General features: G+C 40.1%; 1 protein-coding gene across 3 annotated transcripts in view; it reads right to left on the bottom strand.

The window, feature by feature from the left end:
• NLGN4X (neuroligin 4 X-linked) overlaps positions 1 to 4,909 on the bottom strand; it is a 371,997-nt gene extending 367,088 nt beyond the window's left edge. For 2 of the 3 annotated variants that reach the window (XM_063450161.1, XM_063450162.1), the window contains exon 1: positions 4,408 to 4,909. The gene's annotated coding sequence lies outside the window, so the exon portion shown is untranslated. The remainder of the gene's footprint in view (positions 1 to 4,407) is intronic. The other variant, XM_063450163.1, reaches the window with a different exon arrangement.
• Positions 4,910 to 21,551: the final 16,642 nt, after the last annotated feature.

The raw sequence follows: 21,551 nt of genomic DNA, 5'->3' as shown, positions 1-21,551 counted from the left end.
CATGATTCCACAAATGACAGATCAATATGTTTCTTAGCAGGGGAACACTTTGCCTTCATCCTTTTTTGTTATTATTATTCCAGGTGATTCTGTCATCATGAATAACTGCATAACAAGGAAAGCAGATAGTTATTTTTGAAAGCCAAGGGGGTTATATTGGGAATGTGTCAGAAACAGAAGCAGACCTCTTCTGTTATGTATGCAAAATGTACCCAGTCAATTAGTATTGCATTGAACTATAAAAATGTTTCCTCATAAGGTTTCTGTTAAATGTTTTCAATTAAGTACCCTCAATTAAACCCAACTACTCTACAATTCAGAGACACACCGATTACACCCCTGCTGCATTCATTGAGCAAGTGTCAACATTTTAATTAAATTTAGTTAAGGCCGATATTGATACTCAAAATAAATAACTGCAGTCCTCGTTCATGTTTTTTTATTTTTATTTTGGGTGGGGGAGAAGGATGATTTTTTTTTATTTTTACATCACGTGACTGAAGGCTTTATTAATGCAAACATATGATGTAAATAATTATCTAACAGGCACCATTTGTAACATGTAGCAAAATGAAGAACAGACAGATAGGTGATAGATAAACTTAAAAAAAAAAAGTTTGCCAATACAATTATATCATCAATGCTGGTAAAACTGTTTTTAAAATAGATTTCAATTATTTAATGAGTACCCATTGGTAAAACACTTTACATACACAGTAATCTAAGCTACACAGGGAAGGGGTATAGTTATACGCAGGACTGTTAAACTGCTAAATTAAAAGCTAGTTGTCTTGATTGTAAAATATAACATGTGCAGCTCTAAGGAAGATTGTTTCTATTTTAAGTATTCCTAACAATATATTATTCAAAATTCATGAATGACCTTGAGATTCAGGCTTCCTACACATATATAGATATATTTGTACAACAGATCAGACAACGCTCAATCTCTCTACTTTTTTTAAAATATAAAAAATATTACATTGCACAAAAAGGTACATTATTGGTAGGTAACCTTGTTTTGTGAAATTAAAATAATAATAATAATAGTAATAATAATTTCAATTCAATATGACTCCGTTTACAGAACCATCGATAAAACTACCTCAACAGATGCGATGGGCTAATATTCAGTCTATTGTCCAGCTGTTTAAGGAAGAATTCCCAATGCACTACTGAAGACTAAAACTCTCATTAATTACTACCAATGCGGAATTGCTTACAACAGCTTAATAGGAGTTGCAGTGCAGCAGGGCTGCAGGGAGAGCAGAAGCATGAGCATGGGTATATTGCACTGCAATGAATTCAAGAGGATGCACATATAAAGAGTGATTGTTTAAACTGACAGCAAAAAAGGGGGTACTCAGATGTCTTTGGCAATTATTTATCGACTTCCATTTGCATTTCTTGTAAGATTGATGTCCTGAACTTTAAGACTAATGGAAAATCCTCAGGAACTGTGTAGGGAATAAGCTGTCAATAAATTCAGTGCAATGGCATAATACCCAAGAATCTGAAGAACAGATTTCTAATTAGCTAAGTCAACACCTAATCATTCAATGGATGACTGGATGTTGTGCAAGAATTTACTCATATTTGACAAATTCTAATAAAAAAAAATGTTAATTGGGAAATATATGCCTAATACTGTCATTTAAAAAGAATAACAAAATTTAGATACTACATTATTAGTGTTTAAAATAACGTGCAAATTATAAGATCTATCTATCCAACTATCCATCTATCTATCCATCTATCTATCAATCTATCCATCAATCTGCTATCTTTTAATTCACAAACTGTATTCTCAATCAGTGTAACAAATCGTCTTGCAGGTATTACACTGAGGCCTTGCTTGCAGAATAAAAGTATATTTTTATGGAATCAAAATGTAATACATAGGATACCAAAAAGTTCAGCAAACAGCTTCGGTGTACAAGTGGTTAAATATAACATAGACGTCTCTTCATATACATCAAACTAAATCTTACATGTAAGTGACCACTACAGAGAAAGAACATTGAGGGGAAAAAAGTGTACACACTACCACCTTGTGGAATCATCTTAAAAGGACAGATTCTTGTTCTTGTTGCTGTTTATATTTTTATTATGAATCTTATATTTTGAGTTTATCCATAATAATCTGCTGAACCGCACACACTGGGTTAAACCAATTATAGCTGAGTACATGGTTGTATGCTTTCTGAAAATACATAAGATTGTATTTTAATTGTGACTAGATCAGGGTAACCAGTAACCCTTGGCAGGATTGACTCAAGCACATCCTATGGTGTACAGTTGATGCCTTCTAAAGGGAATACATTATGGATACATTTCAAAGACTTGTTGGAGTCCATGCATTCAAGATTTGATGTGACTTCAATAACCTTTTAAAGAGTAAGACTGTGTTGAGTAATAGCTCATCAATGAGTCAATGCAATGTACCTAGGACAGCAGCAAAGAGATAGGTAAAGCTCCAAGATAAAATGACCTCGGGTGAAGATCGTTTATTATAACGTTATGTGACATATATAGCAAGGAAGAGGTTGAGAAACGTCAAATTTCACAGTGGGTGGTTAATTAATGCCAGTGAAACCCATGATTTAACATCATGCATACACCATTCACTTGCCATTTCATCGTTCAGAACATATGCTAGAGACACTGGATTGCATTATTAGTAGAAAGCAATAATAGCTAATGGAGCATACCTGTTAGCATATGCATAAAATAGGGGGGAAATGATATATATACAAAACATTTAATAGGCCACAACATTCTAGAGATTATCAGCATCAATTTTGTCTAGTGGGTACCCTGCTTAATATCTGTATATGTCAAAGCCAATGCTTCCACCTGACTTGAACCAAGTGTATATTAAACTGCTTTTGTTTCTCAAAATCTTCTTTTACAAACGCTAAGTCAAAAAGGAACAGGCATGGTTAAATACCAAAGCTGAATTACACTGGGATACTCTCATCCCTCCAAATATATGTCCTGTAGGTAAGCTCCATGGAAATGAGCTGGTTGCATTACTGATATGGTAAGTGTGGTAAGAGGCTTGCTCCTTTCTTTGGGGAGTTTGAAATCCTAAAATTGTGAGAAATCACAGCATTCTCCATGTGTAATATCCTTTACAGAGAATAGATCAATCAGGTGCTAGTCTAGTCCTTTCGTGTATTTCAGTACATCCAGATGGCCAGGTTGATCTTCTACTAAAAACCACTGCATGGAGGAGACAGGAGACCTCTAAGTCTACACTTGTTCTCAGTGGCATGCAAAGCGGGGTAATGTCTGCAAGATCAGATCAGCCATGCAGCTTAAACAAGGTGGAGTGAGGGGAGGGGTGGGGGGACCAGTTCTGCTTTATGGGGGAGAGGAAAATCAACCAAAATAAAGGCAATAATCGAGTTATGAAGAACTGCATTCATCTATTTAGTGTAGGGGCGGGGGTGGGAAATGGGGGAGGTGGGTGGGGGGAGAGGTAGAGGGGGTAGTATAAACTAGAGAAAAGGATGGTTATATTAGTCTCTGTAATTTTTAACTTTTCCTTTGCAGGTGTTTAAAGCATAATCATGAAACATAACAGTTCTCTCTCTCTCTCTCTCTCTCTCTCTCTCTCTCTCTCTCTTTCTCTCTCTCTATATATAATAGCAAGAGATGTGTTGTAATCATAGCAGCAAGCTATTCATCAAATAATCACTAGTCTACATGAAATGTCCTAGTTATTACATAGCATTCATCTTTTTTCACATCATGTCCTTCATTTCCTATCACTTCACAGAAAAATAACCCCCCTTTCCTTTAACAACGCATTTAAACACTTTTTCTTCTTTTTTTTTTTTGCAACACTATAGCAAACTAGAGAGAGAAATCATTAGATCTTGAAATCCAGCATCCAGGGCTGAATGATACAAATAATCCTCGTTTTCCCTTTGATTAACCAATACTACACTACATAATGGTTTGGAATTTGCTTCCCAGACACAGCACAAGTACTGCTTTCTCTCTGATCTCATTAATGGGGGGGGGGGGGGGGGGGGGAGAGAAAAAACAAAAGGCTGCATATTTGTTTTTGCCCCTGAATTTTACAGACCTTTCCTATACACTGTTTTATTTGTCTGTAACATTGATATGCTACTTTGTAAACATCACACATATCCACAGATCCTTTTTAGAGAGCTGAAGACTGCAGCAAAATAAGCAGTACAGCCCAGAACACATACAGTATCAGGGGGATCAGAAGGGAACAGAACAGAGTGTGTAGCACTAGGAAAAAAAGTATTGACTTGCAACCATAAGGGAAAAGTAGTCACAGTACAGACTGCAGCATAGCTGACCGTTTTGCAAGCATACTTATGTTAACTCACATAGGAAAAGGCTTGTGAAAGTGTGAAGGGAACCTACCTTCACACAGCAGTAGCAGGCAGAGGTGAATGCAGTGTTCCAGGCACAGCCAAATCGTGCAAAAGAGAATCCTAATGGAGAGGCTCGATGCCTTTTCTTTTTTTTTTCACACTGACAAATAAATATGCATATTTCTTGGAATCCAAGGCGGTCTTGCAGTCCAAAGGAATGTGATAACCAGAAAACAGAACGTTGGTGTCTTGATAGCAGGGAGGAAAAAAGAAGCATCTGCTCTATATTCTTGCAGCATGAAAATTCATTACAATCAGTGCGAGGAGGCTCTGTGAGTAAAGGGCTCTGATTGCCTATGCAGAGACAGAGAGAGAGACCGATCTGCAAGGAAAAAAAAAAAAGAGATTGGGGGGTGGTGGGGGGAGAGAGAGGAGAGAGAGAGGTAGAGAGGGAGAGAGGACCAGGCTGTACCAGTCGTTCTTCCTCAGCTATTGGAGCAAACTGAATGAAATTTACAAAGCCAGCAGCCAATAGATTGCTGCAGTCTGCATCATCGCTACAGAAACCATATCTACATCTACAACCTAATGCAAAGAGCAGCTAATTCTAGAGTAATTCAAAGAGAACAAAATCATCAAGGTTGTTTGTATGACTGAAGAGGTAGGGTATATTATACTAGGGGGATGTGTAAATATGAGAGTAAATTGCTAAAGGGCACTCGAGTTGGACCTCTTTTGTGATTGCAGCATATTTATTTACGGTGTGTGATGGGAATTTTGAAAGGAATCACCATATACTGCAAAGCCTTTTTGTGTGTGTTCTTAGATAGGATTTCTAAGCAGTATTATCCATGTAACATTGTTGCTCTGGATTTGAGTAATGCAGACAAATACCAATAAATGAAGACAAAGTCAGAGATGCACCTGCACTCATATAATAATGTGACCTTTGCACTCTGGAAAGTTTAGTCTTGGAACATCTGTTGAGACTTCAAAATACATCTTTGTTTATCTGAAAAAAAAAAAGTGTCATGAAGTTTATTTTTTTCAGTTATTTTTAAGCTATGTGATATATTTATATATATATATTTTAATTTTGATGAATAACAAATACTTTGGCAATTAAGACAATATCACTGAAATAATATTGTACCATGGTTTTGTGATATATTTATGATATGTGTTATTATATGTGGCTATCACCATATGTAGAAATAACTATATATAGGTATATCAGAGAGGAGTAAGCTAAAAACATATATTGTCCAATGTAGTACAACTTGTGAACTTTGGTTACATGGACACTGTAATCACCAGAACCACTACAGTTTAATGTAGCTCTATCTATAGCATGTTCCTGCAGGCTAAACAGTATAAACATTGTTTACATGGCTGAATAGGAACACCTTGCAGGCACTCAGATGACCATTAGAGGTGCTTCCTAGTCCAGTGCTGTACAGTGTGCAGCACAAGCATTCAGCATCACCATGCTCTGCATGGAGGCCCTGAACATTCCCCGTAGAGATGCATTGATGCAATGCATTTACTGTATATGAGGAGATGCTGATTGCAGTGCCAGTGCTACCAAAAGGCAGCGCAGGTGGCCCCCTTAGAGCACAATGGCCAGGGGGGCTCAGTATACAGGCTGACAGGAGAGAGTACACTGCACAGCGCTCTCCTCCTGTTCACCTCTCCACCTGGACTTGGTTACGCCTCTGTGGCTGAGATCATCAATGCTGATGATCTCGTCCAATCCAGGGCTTTCCCATAGGAAAGCATTGGTAGGCTATTGTGCATGAACAGGAAAAATGCAACAATGCACCCCTTTGTGTCCATTGAAAAGAATAGAAAGTTAATTTGAACAACCAAAAAAGCAGGAATAAGAGTGCCTATGACTGTGCTGACATGCAAAATGGCTACAATATTAGCTAGCCTAGTGGATATGCAATATAAGGCATTTTTGCAATGCCAATCCTGAGTTTCCTAAATAAGATTATTAAATATCTGGATGAAAAAAGGAAATGAAGTCATATTTTACCTTTTGCCAATTTGTGTAATGAAATATGTGGAGCACAAATAGTTTCAAGTTTAAACCTAGTTAATTCAACAATTAAAGAAAAAAAGCAGTGGGCTTTGATCACACACTCACCCCTTCCACCCTGACAAGAACAGAGCTTTCCCATACATCCAGTCTGAAGCGTCAGTGACTGTTCTGCAGTATGGAAAATAACAATGCCCTACCAGCTTTTCCCAGGTCTGTCGGTAGATGTAGCAGACAGAACATGCAGTCTGTCGGTAGATGTAGCAGAAAACACATGCAGTCTGTCGGTAGATGTAGCAGACAGGCATTTGAAAGGGGGAGCAACAGGGCCGGTGCAAGGATTTTTGCCGCCCTAGGCAAAAGTAAAGTTTGCCGCCACCCATTGAGTGTGTGTAAGGGGTGCATTGAGTGTGTGTAAGGAATGCATTGTGTGTTTCTGTGTGTGTAAGGGATGCATTGTGTGTAAGGGTTGAATTGCTTGTGTGTGTGTGTCTGTGTGTGTAATGCATTGTGTGTTTTTCTGTGTGCAAGGGGTGCATTGTGTGTGTGTTATGGATGTCAATCTCTCCCCCCTCCCTTGTCACTCTCTTCTCCCCCTCTCCCTCCCTCGTCACTCTCTTCTCTCCCCCCCTTGTCCCTCTCTTCTCCCCCCCCTTGACCCTCTCTTCTCCCCCCCTTGACCCTCTCTTCTCCCCCTCCTCCCTTGTCACTCTCTTCTCCCCTGCGTGTCCCTCTCTTCTCCCCCTCCCTTGTCACTCTCGTCTCCCCCGTTGTCACTCTCTTCTCCCCTCCCCACTCTCATTCCCCCTCCTAACCCCGTCAATTCCCCTCCCTGCCAATTTATTTCCCCCCCCTTTCAATGTATTCCCCCCACCCTGCCTGTCCATTTATTCCCCCACCCTGCCTGTCCATTTATCCCCCCCTCCCTGTCCATTTATCCCCCCCCCTCCCTGTCCATTTATTCCCCCCTCCCTGTCCATTTATTTCTCCCCCCTCCCTGTCCATTTATTTCTCCCCCCCTCCCTGTCCATTTATTTATCCCCCCTCCCTCTTCATTGATTTCTCCTCCTCCCCTCCCTCTCCATGTATTTCTCCTCCTCCCCTCCCTCTCCATTTATTTCTCCTCCCCCCTCTCTATTTATTTCTCACCCCCCTCCCTCTCTATTTATTCCCCCCACCCTCCCCTACCTCTATTGTAGCGTGGCCGAGCTCTGTATCATGGTCCGCGGGTACAGGGAGCTTTTGTTTCCTGTACCCGGCGGACTAACAGGAAGTGAACACTCAGTGTTCACTTCCTGTTAGTCCGTCCGAGTACAGGAGACAGATGCTCCCTGTACCGGCGAACTATACAGGGCTCGGCCACGCGACAGAGAGAGAGTGACAGGAGGGAGCGCTGAACGCTTCCCTCCTGTCAGCTCCTCTCTTCATGCTGCGCCCGTGCGGTGCGCCCTCATGGACGCACCAGCCCGGGCAAAGCTGCAGCCGCCTAAGGCTCTCTACAGAGCGCTCGGGCGGCTGCAGCATTAGGGGGGCCGGCGCTCCTGGCGGCGCCCCTTCCCAAGGGGCGCCCTAGGCGGCTGCCTAGTCCACCTTACAGGTAGCGCCGGCCCTGGGGAGCAACAGCAGTTGGAGGAGCAGAAGTAATTACATTTATTTACTTTGTGAAGTGGGTGAACAAGGGGATGACCTCTCCCAAGTTGGAATTACTGTAGCTCTAAGCTTCTGTCACATCCCTACATCTAATAATAACTAACTTTAGCTGCCATAATATTGTTCAGTACTCATGACCCAGTGGAAAGTTAACACGAATGGAAGATAGATTAAGATTATAACTCGCCCTCACATGTTGCAAAATTATTTCCACAATGTCTAAAGTGGAGTTCCAACCTGTGCTGACATCCTTTCCTATACAGTATGGGAAGCCTTCTTTCTCTTGCTACTGCCTCAAGAGTTGACTAGCACATTCAAAACACAGTGGAAATACCTGTCAATCCTCCTGCAATGCTCAAGTATTTTTCTCCGTAAGGTTGTAGCCTGTCACCCGTGTGCCATCAAGGAAAGAAAATTAAGTTGTGCCCCCAATTCCCTCTTTGTCTTTACTTTCAATGAAACAAAACATGCTGGCCAGTAGGAGCATTCCAAAAATATGGAGATTAAGGTGGGTGACTTTTTAAGCTACAATTTTGACATGGCCATTGAATGAAATCAAGCAAAATGTTCAATGGTGGGCTGATGGACACTTCCCATAAAGGTATGAGGAGCCCAACTGTCCCTGCCCAACCTGCCTCTCACATTATCCTCAACATGCTCTGAATAAGGATGGTGGTAGTAGAACAGGTAATGCGGTTTATGCCACATTTAGCAAACTGCCTGTCATCAGTTTTCACCATGGCTTATGTTTCTGTTGAACAATGGCGGTTCACATTGCTTCTACACTTGTACCACAAACAGTTAAAAAATGATTTTTTAAACTGATTCTTCATGTTCATTGATGCTATACCCTGCCTGCAACATTACTACTGCCACACGCAGGGTTCACTTGTACAGTAAACTGCAGTCACACACTGTATGTATTAGTGAGAAGAAGTTTGTAATTTACAAAGCACAAGCAGCGGCACAGAAGCACACTGCAAATCAAATCCACCTCTTACTAGAATTAACACCTTAGCAGCTGAAGATAGATAGAACATTCTATACTTTCCTACAGAAGAAGGGCTTTAACAGTGCTAGGATGGCATAGCATTCCCTAATGATTGTGAGCGTCCTGAAGCCAGCATACTTGCCCTCCTCAGCGATCAGGACAACAGTAATAGCGCCCCTGCAGCCAATCCCACTTATCCAAGTCATGTGATCTCTATGACAGCACAATTATGGTACAATAATAACTAATTATACATTTAGCATTATATTACATTTTAAATTATATCTATTATTATCAGAATACACTTAAAATTAATATATATATATATATATATATATATATATATATGTAGATATATAAACAGATAATTAAATGCAATGTTTATATTTATGTATTATTTTTACATGAATTTGCCATTTTATTAATTATATATTGAGTGACTTGCCTCACCAATCAGAAATTCCAGATAATTTAATTTCCTTTATTTGATTTTAACTTTTTGTAACCCAATGGGCTAGACTGTGGGTTATTTATGAGACATAGTTGAACAAAAATGAGTGTTTTAGAGCAGTAAATAATGATCATACAGGTGATACTCAAAAAATGAGAATATCGTGCAAAACTTCATTTATTTCAGTAATGCAACGTAAAAGGGGAAACTAATATATGAGATAGATGCATTACATGCAAAGCAAGATAGTTCAAGCCGTGATTTATCATAAGTGCGATGATTATGGCTTACAGCTCATGAAAACCCTAAATTCACAATCTTAGTAAATTAGAATATTACGAGCAATCAATAAAACAAGGAGTGTACATAGAACAAAATCGGACCTCTAAAAAGTATAGGCATTCATTTGGACTCAGTACTTGGTTTGGGCCCCTTTTGCAGCAATTACTGCCTCAATGCGGCATGGCATGGAAGCTATCAGCCTGTGGCACTGCTGGGTTGTTATGGAAGACCAGGATGCTTCAATAGTGACCTTCAACTCTTCTGCATTGTTCGGTCTCATGTCTCTCATCTTTCTCTTGGCAATGCCCCATAGATTCTCGTCAGGCGAGTTTGCTGGCCAATTAAGCACAGTAATTCCAAGTCCTGCCAAGTGCTGCTGGAAAATGAAGTCAGCATCCCCATAAAGCCTGTCTGCTGAAGGAAGCATGAAGTGCTCCAAAATCTCCTGCGTTAACCATGGACTTAATGAAGCACAGTGGACCAACACCAGCAGATGACATGGCTCCCCAAATAAACACAGACTGTGGAAACTTCACACTGGACTTCAAGCATCTTACAGTGTGTGCCTCTCCATTCTTTATCCAGACTCTGGGTCCTTGGTTTCCAAATAAGATGCAAAAATGGCTCTCATCAGAAAAGAGGACTTTGGACCACTGAGCAACAGACCAGGTCTGTATTTCTTAAGACGCTTCTGACGTTGTTTGTTGTTCAGGAGCAGCTTGACAAGATGAATACGACTTCTGAAGCCCATGTCTAGGATCCGTCTTTGTGTGGTGGCTCTTGATGCACTGACTCCAGCCTCAGTCCACTCCTTGTGAAAGTCACAAACACATTTGAATGGCCTTTTCCAGACAATCCTCTTCAAGGCTGCGGTCATCCCTGCTGCTTGTGCACCTTTTTCTTCCACACTTTCCCTTGCACATAACTTTCTATTAATGTGCTTTGATACATCATTTTGGGAACATCCAACTTCCTTTGCAATTATCTTTTGAGGCTTCCCCTCCTTATGATGGTTTTCTGCAGGTCAGCAGTCTTCCCCATGATTGTGATTCCTACTGAACCAGACTGAGAGACCATTTAAAGGCTCAGAAATCCTTTGTAGGTGTTATGGCTTACTTAGCTGATTAGTGTGGGACACTGTGAGCCTAGAATATTGCACCTTTTCACAATATTCTAATTTACTGAGATTGTGGATTTGGAGTTTTCATGAGCTGTAAGCCATAATCATTGCACTTATGACAAATCACGGCTATAACTATCTTGCTTTGCATGTAATGTGTCTATCTTATATATTAGTTTCCCCTTTTACGTTGCATTACTGAAATAAATGTAGTTTTGCACGATATTCTAATTTTTTTAGTATCACCTGTATACTCGGTGAAAGGGCAGTTTTTGCATTGAAAAGAAGTGCAAAAAAAAAAATAATATAAACACTATATTTTGTTAAGTGGCTACTAAAAAAGACTGGATCAACCCCATTTGGAATTTCCTGGGTTGTCTACTTTTTCAAATGATATGCAAAATAGGGGTAATTCACATTCCTGGACTGTCATATGGTCTCAAAGGCAACATAGGCCCAGCAAATCAATCTGATAAACTGAAATGGGCAAACCCTATATTTGACCCTGTAACTTTCCAAAACATCATAATGCCTGTACATGGAGGGCATCATTGTACTTGTGGGATATCACAGCATACAAATATGTGTTTTATTGCAGTAAAAGCTAGCAGTATTATCACATTCACAGTTAAAACTTGGAAAATGACAAAATTTCTTAATTTCCCACACTTATTTAGATTTTATTCATAACCCAATTTCTCCTGAACAAAATGATATATAAGATGTGTGTGCACTTAAAGGGCCAGTAGCACAAACGTGTATTCCTGAACATGTAGTGTTAAAATCACTATCTAGCCCCCAGGCCCTTCCTTGCCCCCTTAATATAGTAACATTTTACCTTTATTCCAGTATGAAGGTGCTTTCTCTGTCCCTTATCTGCCTTCTTGGCTAACATAATCCTATTGGAAAGTATTGGATTGGCCGAGATTGTCAATTCTGATGATTTCAGCCAAGGAGGTGGCATAACCCTGCCCTGGCCTATCAGCATCTCCTTATAGAGATACATTGTGTTGTGCATGTGTGCATCTCTATGAGGAAAGTTCAGTGTGTCCATGCAGAGGGTGTGCTTATTCACTGTGAAACACTGCCCCAGGAAGCACCTCTAGTAGCCACTGAGGAGAGGTCACTGGAAATTATTAGTATTATTATTTGCGCCAGCAAATTCTGTAGTACTGTACAATGGGTGAGATGTCCATAGACTGTAATTTAAACACTGCCTTTTCTCTGAAAATACATTGTTTACTGCTAAAAAAAACTTCAGGGACTGACTATACTCACCAGAACAACTACATAATTAATATGAGAGAGGTGATTTATGATTGAACAAACATATAGCTCAAATTCAAGGTTTTGTTTTGGTTATAACTTGTAACTAGTTCACTGAATGATGATTAGTTCAACTGCTCCTGTCCAAACTACCACTATCAACTACAGACACTGTCCTCACCATCCCCCCGGATCTGTCTTATGGTAATGGAGGTAACGCTTGTGCTAGATTGTGACAACTGTGCGGAATCAGATACAGCCATGGATCTGAAGCCTGCCCAAATATTTTCTTGTTCTGCTTCCATCAATAATACAGATATGTGGTAACTTTTGTCCTTCTTGAAGGCACTAAAAAGATCAGCAACAAAGTTTGCTTTGTTGCATACATCAGCCCACACTCGTTTGCCCTTTGCAAGATACCAGTGGATTTTCATCATTGGCAGTGGAAGCTGCTGCAACACTTGTCTGTACAATAGCATTTGGTTAATCAATCCCAAGGAAATGTTGATTATTCCTGTACTGATGATGGTGGTGGTGGTATTGGTGATGGTAGTGGTGGTGTTGGTGACATTGATAGTATTTAACTACTTGTGCTAGTTGTAGCAGGTGAAGCTGATGTTACAACTGTCTCCATTGTAATATCAGTGATTCTAAACATACTTTGGACTTTGGACTTGGAAGTGGTGGATAAGATGCAGGAGAGGAGTGCACAATAGCTGCCAGGAAAAATACTGGGCTGCTTCCTGTTCTCTAAACACTCTCCTTTACTTATTCCTCTGGCTCATCATACTCATAGTTGAGAAACTCCTGGGCCAGAGGTAAAAGTGCTATATCTACAGTGGTGTAGGAAACTGAATTTTCATCACTGCCAAACCACCAACAACAGACATTAAGGACATTACTTTGGTATTCTTATGAGCTCCACAAAGTAGACTCTGCTGAACTTTGGTTAGTTGCTTTTCAGTGGGTCACTAAGAAGATATAGTGCTTAAACTAGGTGTGATAGAAGGAGCTACAGTACCAGTGGAAGCAGGGACGGACTGGACAAAAATTTGTCCCGGGCACTTAAAGAGAGAGCAGCCCATTAGGAGGGGCAAGGCCAGAAAGGGGGCATGTTTTGTCATCAACATTGAGAAGCACGCCCCCCTCCTACCACACCAAATGAGTATATTAGTGTGATGCCCCTCCAGAGCTTCCAGTGCTCTTGTGTGAAGTAAATGTCCGATTTTGGGGGGGGGCGTTGTGCAATAGAAGGCTGCCTTTGCTGGTGACAATAGTGGGAAACCAGAGAAAACCAGAGAAAAAAGTGGAACAGGGATGTCAAAGTGTGTTGTGCATGTGTGGAAATGATCCCTGTGGTGTTGTATGTGTTTGAAGGCTGTTTTTGAGATTGCTTGTGTATAGGTCAGACTATTTGTGTGTTTTGTGTGTGTGTGTGTAAAGGGGTCTGTTTGTCTTTGTGGCGTACTATGTGTGGCTAGTGTTTAGTGTGTGTGTGTATGTGAGTTTTGTGGATACAGTGTGTGTGAGTGTGGGTGGTGTAGTGTGCATATAGGGATATAGAGTGTGTGTAGTGTGTTAGTGCAGGGGCTGTAGTGTTTATATAAGGGTATAGAGTGTATGTAGTGTGTTTGTGCATTAGTGCAGGGGCTATAGTATGCATAGTTATGTCTCTGACCAATAGGTTTGCTTATCGTACCCTGTTACTGGATCAGGAATTGTTAGTGTTTCCCCAACAAAATCAATGTTTCCTTTATCCTATTGCCATCTGAATAATCCAAAATGAAGAGTTAGACATTGTGGAATGTAGTATCTTAGCTCTGCAATTGCATTATTTAGTCATTTCAAAGTAAGAGGTGCATTCAGTGTTTCAACACACGTATCTTGTGCCCCACAAACCTCCTTGTGGCCATGCAATACCTTAGGCAGGTAACAGCTCTAACTTTTTTTTTCCTAAAGTGGAAAATATGAAATGTTTGAACACTTTGCACAGGGAAGGCCTGATCTCTGAGCAGTTATATTGTGACATCTCATAATATAATCATCATGATCTGACATAGTGCTATCAGGTACTCTCACTCACTCCACGAGGACGCCGTGTCGGAGCTCGACCCCAAGGCAGCGCGGTCGATTCAGTCACCCACACCAACCACTCATGTTCATGCAAACAGCATCTCTGTTCGCACCAAAAGCTACTTACCCGATGCAGGAAGAACTTCATGCGTATGAACGTCACCTCTGTTCATGTGAATGCTACTCACCTATACTGCAGACAGAACTCCGTACGTATAGACGCGGGCTCCCGAACACAGCAAGACCAGAAGTTTCCACGTGCGATCACACAGAAGGAAGGACTCTAGTTGAATCAAAGGATGTGCGCGTGCCGTCACAGAGTCTTTTAAAAGGTACGAAGTGGAGACCAGGGTGGGAACCTCAATTAACAAGTCCACCCACTTTCCCTAATTAAGTCGCACACACCCTTCACTCTTCGCTCAGTTGTACTTTGCTCCTGATTGTGCAAAGACATTCAGAGACTCTCCTGTTGTATCCTGACCCTGTTCCTGATTTTGACCCTTGCCTGTATCATCGCTTCTGAACCTGTGCCACCTTTCCTGACCTTTGGCTTCCCCGACTATTCTCTTCGTCTAATCCTTTGGTACTGCGAACTTGGTTCTTTGCCTTTAGCATCTATCTGCATCTTGGGCTCCGTCCACTAAACTGTGTTCCCGACAAGTACTCACATAGCATTAACATAGCTAATTATCGGCATTTAACAATTAATAGTCAGCTGTACAATTACCTTTACAAATAGGATACTACATTAATAAATAGTTCAGAATGCATATTAAAGCAGTGCTGTGCTCCTTTTTACAAATGTTGTATATTTAAATCATATTTGAAATAACATTTCATTTATACTACATAAGGCTTCACTAGCTCATGCATAAGTTTCCACTGGTTGACTGTTTGAAAAACTACCTGGTGACTTCTCAGACCTTTTCTTTGACTTTTCTGTGTTCAAATCTTGAATGAGCATGCACTAAATCTTATGCTTTGAATACTAGCCAATATACTGATAGATGATCATGAGGCCACTGGGATACTCATCTAGACAGGTAATGGCACTTCTGTTTATTCTCTCTAAATCTGTTCCCTCCACATATATTCGTGGTTATAGATAATCAGCCTTATTTGCTGGCAGGTACAAATAATCTGCCATTGAAACCAGTATTAAAGAGAGTAGAACAAAGTGGCTTTTCTGAGTAAAAAAAAATAAATAAAACAAAAGAATCATAGGTTTTCTTGCAAAACAAAGCAATCTACTCGATGAGTCAAATTTCAGGAACAAGTCAGGAAGTGACCAAATTGAAATGTTGATGCATTATTTTTTTGAGGGTGTGGGTGGGGGGGGGGGGGGGGGGGGGGAGAAGGGGAGAAGAGAGGAGATATACAATTTAAAAGGGCTTATATATATATTTTTTCCCGATATAATTTTTTATTGATGTTCAAGTACAAAGTATATATACAAACATACATAAAAAAGCCAAAGGATTGAATATGTATGAAAACACCATAAAATTATAGTGGCACAGAATTTGGTGACAACAAAAGAGGGGCAGAGTCCCCCTAAAACTCCAAAGTGAATAGAGTCAAATCTGTCTCTGGTCCATGTGAGTGGGTATTTAATAGTCTTTTGGGATAAAGCAATTTGTTGTGTACATATTACACTGTTGTGTGCTTTTTTTCTCTTTTTTTTGTTTTAAAATTCCTGGATATTTCCACTGCTTTTGGGCATTATTTAAGATTTTATATCTATATTGGCACCTTATGCGACACTTGCACTTCAAAGAGCTCTTTATTTGAAAACATAATTTTGTCACTTTATTCAGTATCAAACATTTGCTATTTAGTGTATGGCACTGAAAGCGCAACACAATGTATTTATTTGCATTATCACTTTATTGTTGATATTCACTTTTACATTTTGTATTTTGTATTTTAGCAAAGAGGTCTATTTATACAACATGTTCACCTTGTTTGCTATATTGCTGCAACTCTGTGTGCTGCATCAGTATTTAGATCCACATTGCTACATTTATTGTGAACTTTATTTTGAAGACTTTCAAGAGACTTGTATTCAAAATCTTTTTGTATTTATTTTTTTATTACCGAAGACTTTATTTGATCTACACTCTGAATATTAGCTCCTGGTAATTTTACTAGCTTCTAGTTGGTTTTTAGTACATGTTTTTCATTTGGGATTGGTGTACCTTGACCCAGTTTGAGCAATAATTAGTTCATATTGCCCTACTCCCTCCGTTTAGCAGGAGAAACATGCAACAATATATTCTGTTTGTTTCTCTCCTGTTTTGTCAATTTTTTTATGTGAGTTGTGTTAATTGTGGTTTTAAACATGTATATTTGGGAACAAACAACTATTGTGGCTCAGAAGTGGTGTCTGTGGATAGGCATAGTGAAACCATGCTATTTTGAATAAATTGTAAAGTTACAAGTCAGAATGCTATGAAACTCAAATACTACTTGTATGTTTACCTGAACTTTTTAATGCAAGCAAAGTTTAGTTTATTGATAATTACTTATCCTATTTCCATTTATCAGAACTATTACAATTCGTTGAGGAACCAACTCATATGGAGGCCATACTAGATTTAGTATTAACAAATGGAGATTTAGTATCAGATATTACTGTAGGTGAAAGTTTAGGATCCAGTGATCATCAGTCAGTGTGGTTTATTATAAGAACAGTGACTTGAGTCACACCACACAAAAACAAAAGTTTTAGATTTAAACTTTCTAAACTTAGAATATGCGTAAAGGAGTCCTTGTCAGACTGGATCAGTTTAAATGGAGTCCAGGAGAAATAGGATTATTTAAAAAGTTGCACTACTGAAAGCAACATAAAATTCCATTAAGCTTGTCAGGAAGAGCATAAAAATTAAGAAACCGCTGTGGTACGCTGCAGAACTGGAAAAAATAGTTAGCATTTAGTAATTATAAAAAAAAGTGAGGAAGACAGACAGATCTATGAGTTTAGGCAGAAAGAGGCTAAGCATGTTATAATAGCCTTCAAAGCACAAATAGAAGAGAGAATAGCACAGTCAGTAAAATAGGGGGATAAAACATGTTTTAGATACATAAATGAGAAAGGGAAAGTAAAACAAGAATTGGTTAGATTAAAAACAAAAGAAGGAAAGTATGAAGAAGAGGATAAAGGTAATTTACAGATGAATATGAAGGAGAGGGACTTCAGTTAAGAAAAAGGACAAATGGGTTATATGTTACATGTGAGTTTACAGAGGAAGAGGTTCTATTTCAACTGTCAAAAGTAAAGACAAATAAGTCAATGGGGCCTGATGTATTACACCCAAAGTTATTAAAAATAACTAAGTGGTGTACTAGCAAAACCATTAACGGATTTATTTAACCAATCATTGTTAACAGGAGTAATCCCAGAAGATTGGAAGTTAGCGAATGTTGTACCCATTCACAAGAAAGGTAGTAGGGAGGAGTAGGGCAACTATAAGCCAGTAAGCCTTACTACAGTAGTGGGGGAAGTGATGGAAACAATGTTAAAGGAATAGGATTGTTGAACATCTAAAATCACATGGATTTCAAGATCAGAGACAACATGGGTTTACTTCAGGGAGATCATGCCAAACTAATCTTATTGATTTATTTGATTGGGTAACAAAAATAATAGACCAGGGTGGTGCAGTAGACATTGCTTACCTAGATTTCAGTAAGGCTTTTGACACTGTTCCACATAGAAGGCTCATCAATAAACTGCAATCTTTAAGTTTGGGTTCCAAAATTGTTGAATGGGTTAGGCAGTGGCTAAATGACAGGCAACAGAGGGTTGTAGTCAACGGAGTATATTTGAAGCAAGGTCTAGTTATCAGTGGGGTACCTCAAGGATCTGTACTTGGACACATTCTCTTTAATATTTTTATTAGTGATATTGCAGAAGGTCTTGATGGTAAGGTATGTCTTTTTGCTGATGATACTAAAATTTGCAACAGGGTTGATGTTCCAAGAGGGATAAGCCAAATGATTTAGATAAATTAGAAAATTTAAAATGTAGGGTCAAAACAGATGAATTGGAAGAATTCTTCAAGCCAACTATGTTTCCAATTAATTTCTTTGGCCTTAAAGTTGAAATGCATGTTGAATTCCCAATAATTGGCACTTTGGTGAATAATCCTGACAGTAACATACACATTGTCTTGCCTTATTTTATGTCCCCACACTCAAGCTGCAGCTGGAGATCCTATATGAGGCATTTCAGATCGTACTAATAATGGCAACTTGTGTTCACATAGAACTGTCACTAATAGACAGTAGACTGTCACTAATGTACCACTTTGGGAAGTAGGAATATTTAGCAACAAAATTAATTTTAAATAAAATGATTTTGATTGAAATGGCACCAATTATGTATAGAAATGTTTTTGGTGTATTTTGTATATTATACAAACCATATAAGTACATCAATGAGGTGAGGACATAAACGGGCAGTGGTTTTACAGGTTGCATGCAATTAATTTTTTACTAGTTTCCACAGTCTATATTGCTAAGAGTGGAGAGTGTTATGATTGCAGCAATCGCCGCAATTTCCTTCTGTAGACAATAGCCCCAAAAAACCCTTAATGTGAAACCACTTCATTCCCTTCTGCCCAGGGGTTGGAGGAGGACATGGCCCTTTCCAATCCTGGGTGCATTGCAACTACTAGTGAGTTCCTTAGGACTCCATGCAAGACATTTTCTATTTACATTTTTTTGGTTTATGCAGCCATCAGACATGTTCTTTATGTATATGTAAGTATGCATACCTATATGTATGTATTCAGTTCAAATCCCAAACGTTCCAGTTATTTTAAGAGAAAGTATGCATTATAAAAGCTAGTTTACAGCATCACTGCTTTTATCCGTGCAGATTTATTTCTGTTTATTGAAAGATTTGATATTATCTTGTCATCTATCCTTTCTTTGAAATGTCTTGAAAATTGTATATCAGAACTAGACTCAGATACAAACCTCATTTGCAGGTTTCCTTCAGTACATTACATCATTACCACATCTAACACGTGTGCTAACTCCAACGCTGTAAATATAAGAATAACTACAAGTTTCATACTCTACTTTGAAGGAAGTAAGACAGTTCCATGATCAGTTTCCAATGGAGATTCACATTTATATAGATTTCTGAATTTAAATAGATAGTTAATTGGTCTGCCTTGTTTGTAATACTTCGGTTCTCAAAGTGTTCGGTTCTCATTGTGTTTTTCTATATACAGCAATAGATGTTAACCTTTTAAATGGATACCCAATATATTAGATTGGCGACCGACTCTTCAGTTGCAAAACAATCTTCCAGACCCACACTTATATTTTAAAATAATAACTTTAAAAAAAAAAAAACACTTTCTTTAATCTCTATCAGGTAATTTACAAAAGTAAGAATACAAAGCAAATTTAAATTTTAAGGCCAGGGTAGCTGAATCGAATTAGATTGAATTAGAATCGATTGAGATTGTTTTTCCAGTTCAGCTATTAAATTTGCTTGAAATTCACCTTGAATTCTCCCTTTAGTGAAGAACACTAAAAGCATTGTGAAAAAGGGCATCTCTTGCACTAGGGAATGTGCTCCTGCCAGGGCCAGATTAAGAGCCCAGTGGGCCTGGTGCTGACAATTATGATGGGCCTAATTACAGAATCTTATCGACCAAAAACACTAAAACAGTCATACCTCCCAAGCGTCATATATCTGATGGAGATGGTGTTGGAGTGAAAGGATGCAGCTATAAGAAAACACATACTCTATGCTAATCTCTCTCTAATGTATGATTTCATCTTTTAAGTAAATCCATACCCCTAACAGCACTGTCCAGTGAAGAAGGAAGTCAATGGGCGGGGTAAAAGGGTGGGCCACTGACGCAAATCACGTGACCAGAACTACCAAAAGGGGTGAACATGCCCAAAAAGGTGGCATGTCTGTCCAAAGAATTTGAAGGCCAGCCTTGCATCAGTGTCCCTATATATCACAGTGTCAGTGTCCCCATGTCGCCCAGTCCCCTAGTCTCCCAGTGTCTGTGTCCCCTTTTCTCCCAGTGTCCCCATGTCTTAGTGTATCCCGTGTCACTACGATACTAGGGGACACTGAGATACATGGGGACGCAGTGAGACATGGGGACACTGAGACACATGGGAGCACGGAGACACATGGGGGCACTGAGACAAACGGGGGCACTGAGACACAAGGGGGCACTGGGAGACATGGGGGCACTTGTGGATACAGACATGGAGACACAGACATTTGGGGACACTGGGACAAATGGGGTCACAGACACTAGGGACAGAGATACATGGGGACACAGACACTGGGAGACATGGGGACACAGATATTTGGTGAAACTAAGACACTAGGGACACTGAGAGACATGGGAACACAGACACTGGGAGACATGGGGACACAGACACTAGGGACACCGGCTGGGAGGCATGGGGACACAGACACTTTGGGACACTGGGAGACATGGGAGCACTTGTGAACATAGACATGAGGACACTGGGAGACATGGGGACACAGACATTTGGAGACACTGGGATACATGGGGACACTAGAGACACTAGGGACACAGAGACATGGGGACACAGAGACACTAGGGACACTGGCTGGGAGACATGTGGACACTGGGACACATGGGGATACAGACATTTGGGGACACTGAGACATGGGAACACTGAAGGACATGGGGACACTGCGAGACATGGGGGGACACAGACACTGGGAGACTAGGGGACACTGGCAGTCCTGGGGACACTGAGACACTAGGGACACTGGCTGGGAGACATGGGGACACTGGGAGACATGGAGACACTGTCTCCATGTCTCCCTATGACTCACAGCATCCCCATGTCTCACAGCATCCCCATGTCTCACAGTGTCCCCTAGTGTCTCATTGTCCCTATGTTTCCCAGTGTCCCCAAATCTCCCAGTATCCCCTAGTGTCTCAGTGTCCCCATGTCTCCCTGCTGCCTTTCCCCCATCCTTCACATACCTGAGCTGTAGTCTGTCTCTGCAGGCTGGGAGCTGCTGTCTGGACTCTCTGTGCTGTGTAACTGCTCCCCCGTGGATCAGTGAGTAGAGAGAGGCAGGGAGATGCTGAAACTTCCTATCCCTGCCTCTCTCCATACACAGTGACCTAGTGGCCAGTGCTGGTATTGCAGAGTAATCTCCGTTTATTCTGAGAAAAATATTAGCATTTATATTGCCGGTATTACTGCAATACCATCATGTCCAGGCAGCCTCAAATACTGGCTGTGCCTTAAAATGCCAGTCAGGTGGCAAACCTAAGAGTAGTGTGTAAAAA

This window comes from Pelobates fuscus, chromosome 1 (assembly GCF_036172605.1).
Source record: "Pelobates fuscus isolate aPelFus1 chromosome 1, aPelFus1.pri, whole genome shotgun sequence".
NCBI classification, from domain to species: Eukaryota; Metazoa; Chordata; class Amphibia; order Anura; family Pelobatidae; genus Pelobates; species Pelobates fuscus.
The sequence above is the reverse complement of the archived record's forward strand: the minus strand, read 5'-3'. Positions and strand labels throughout refer to the sequence as shown.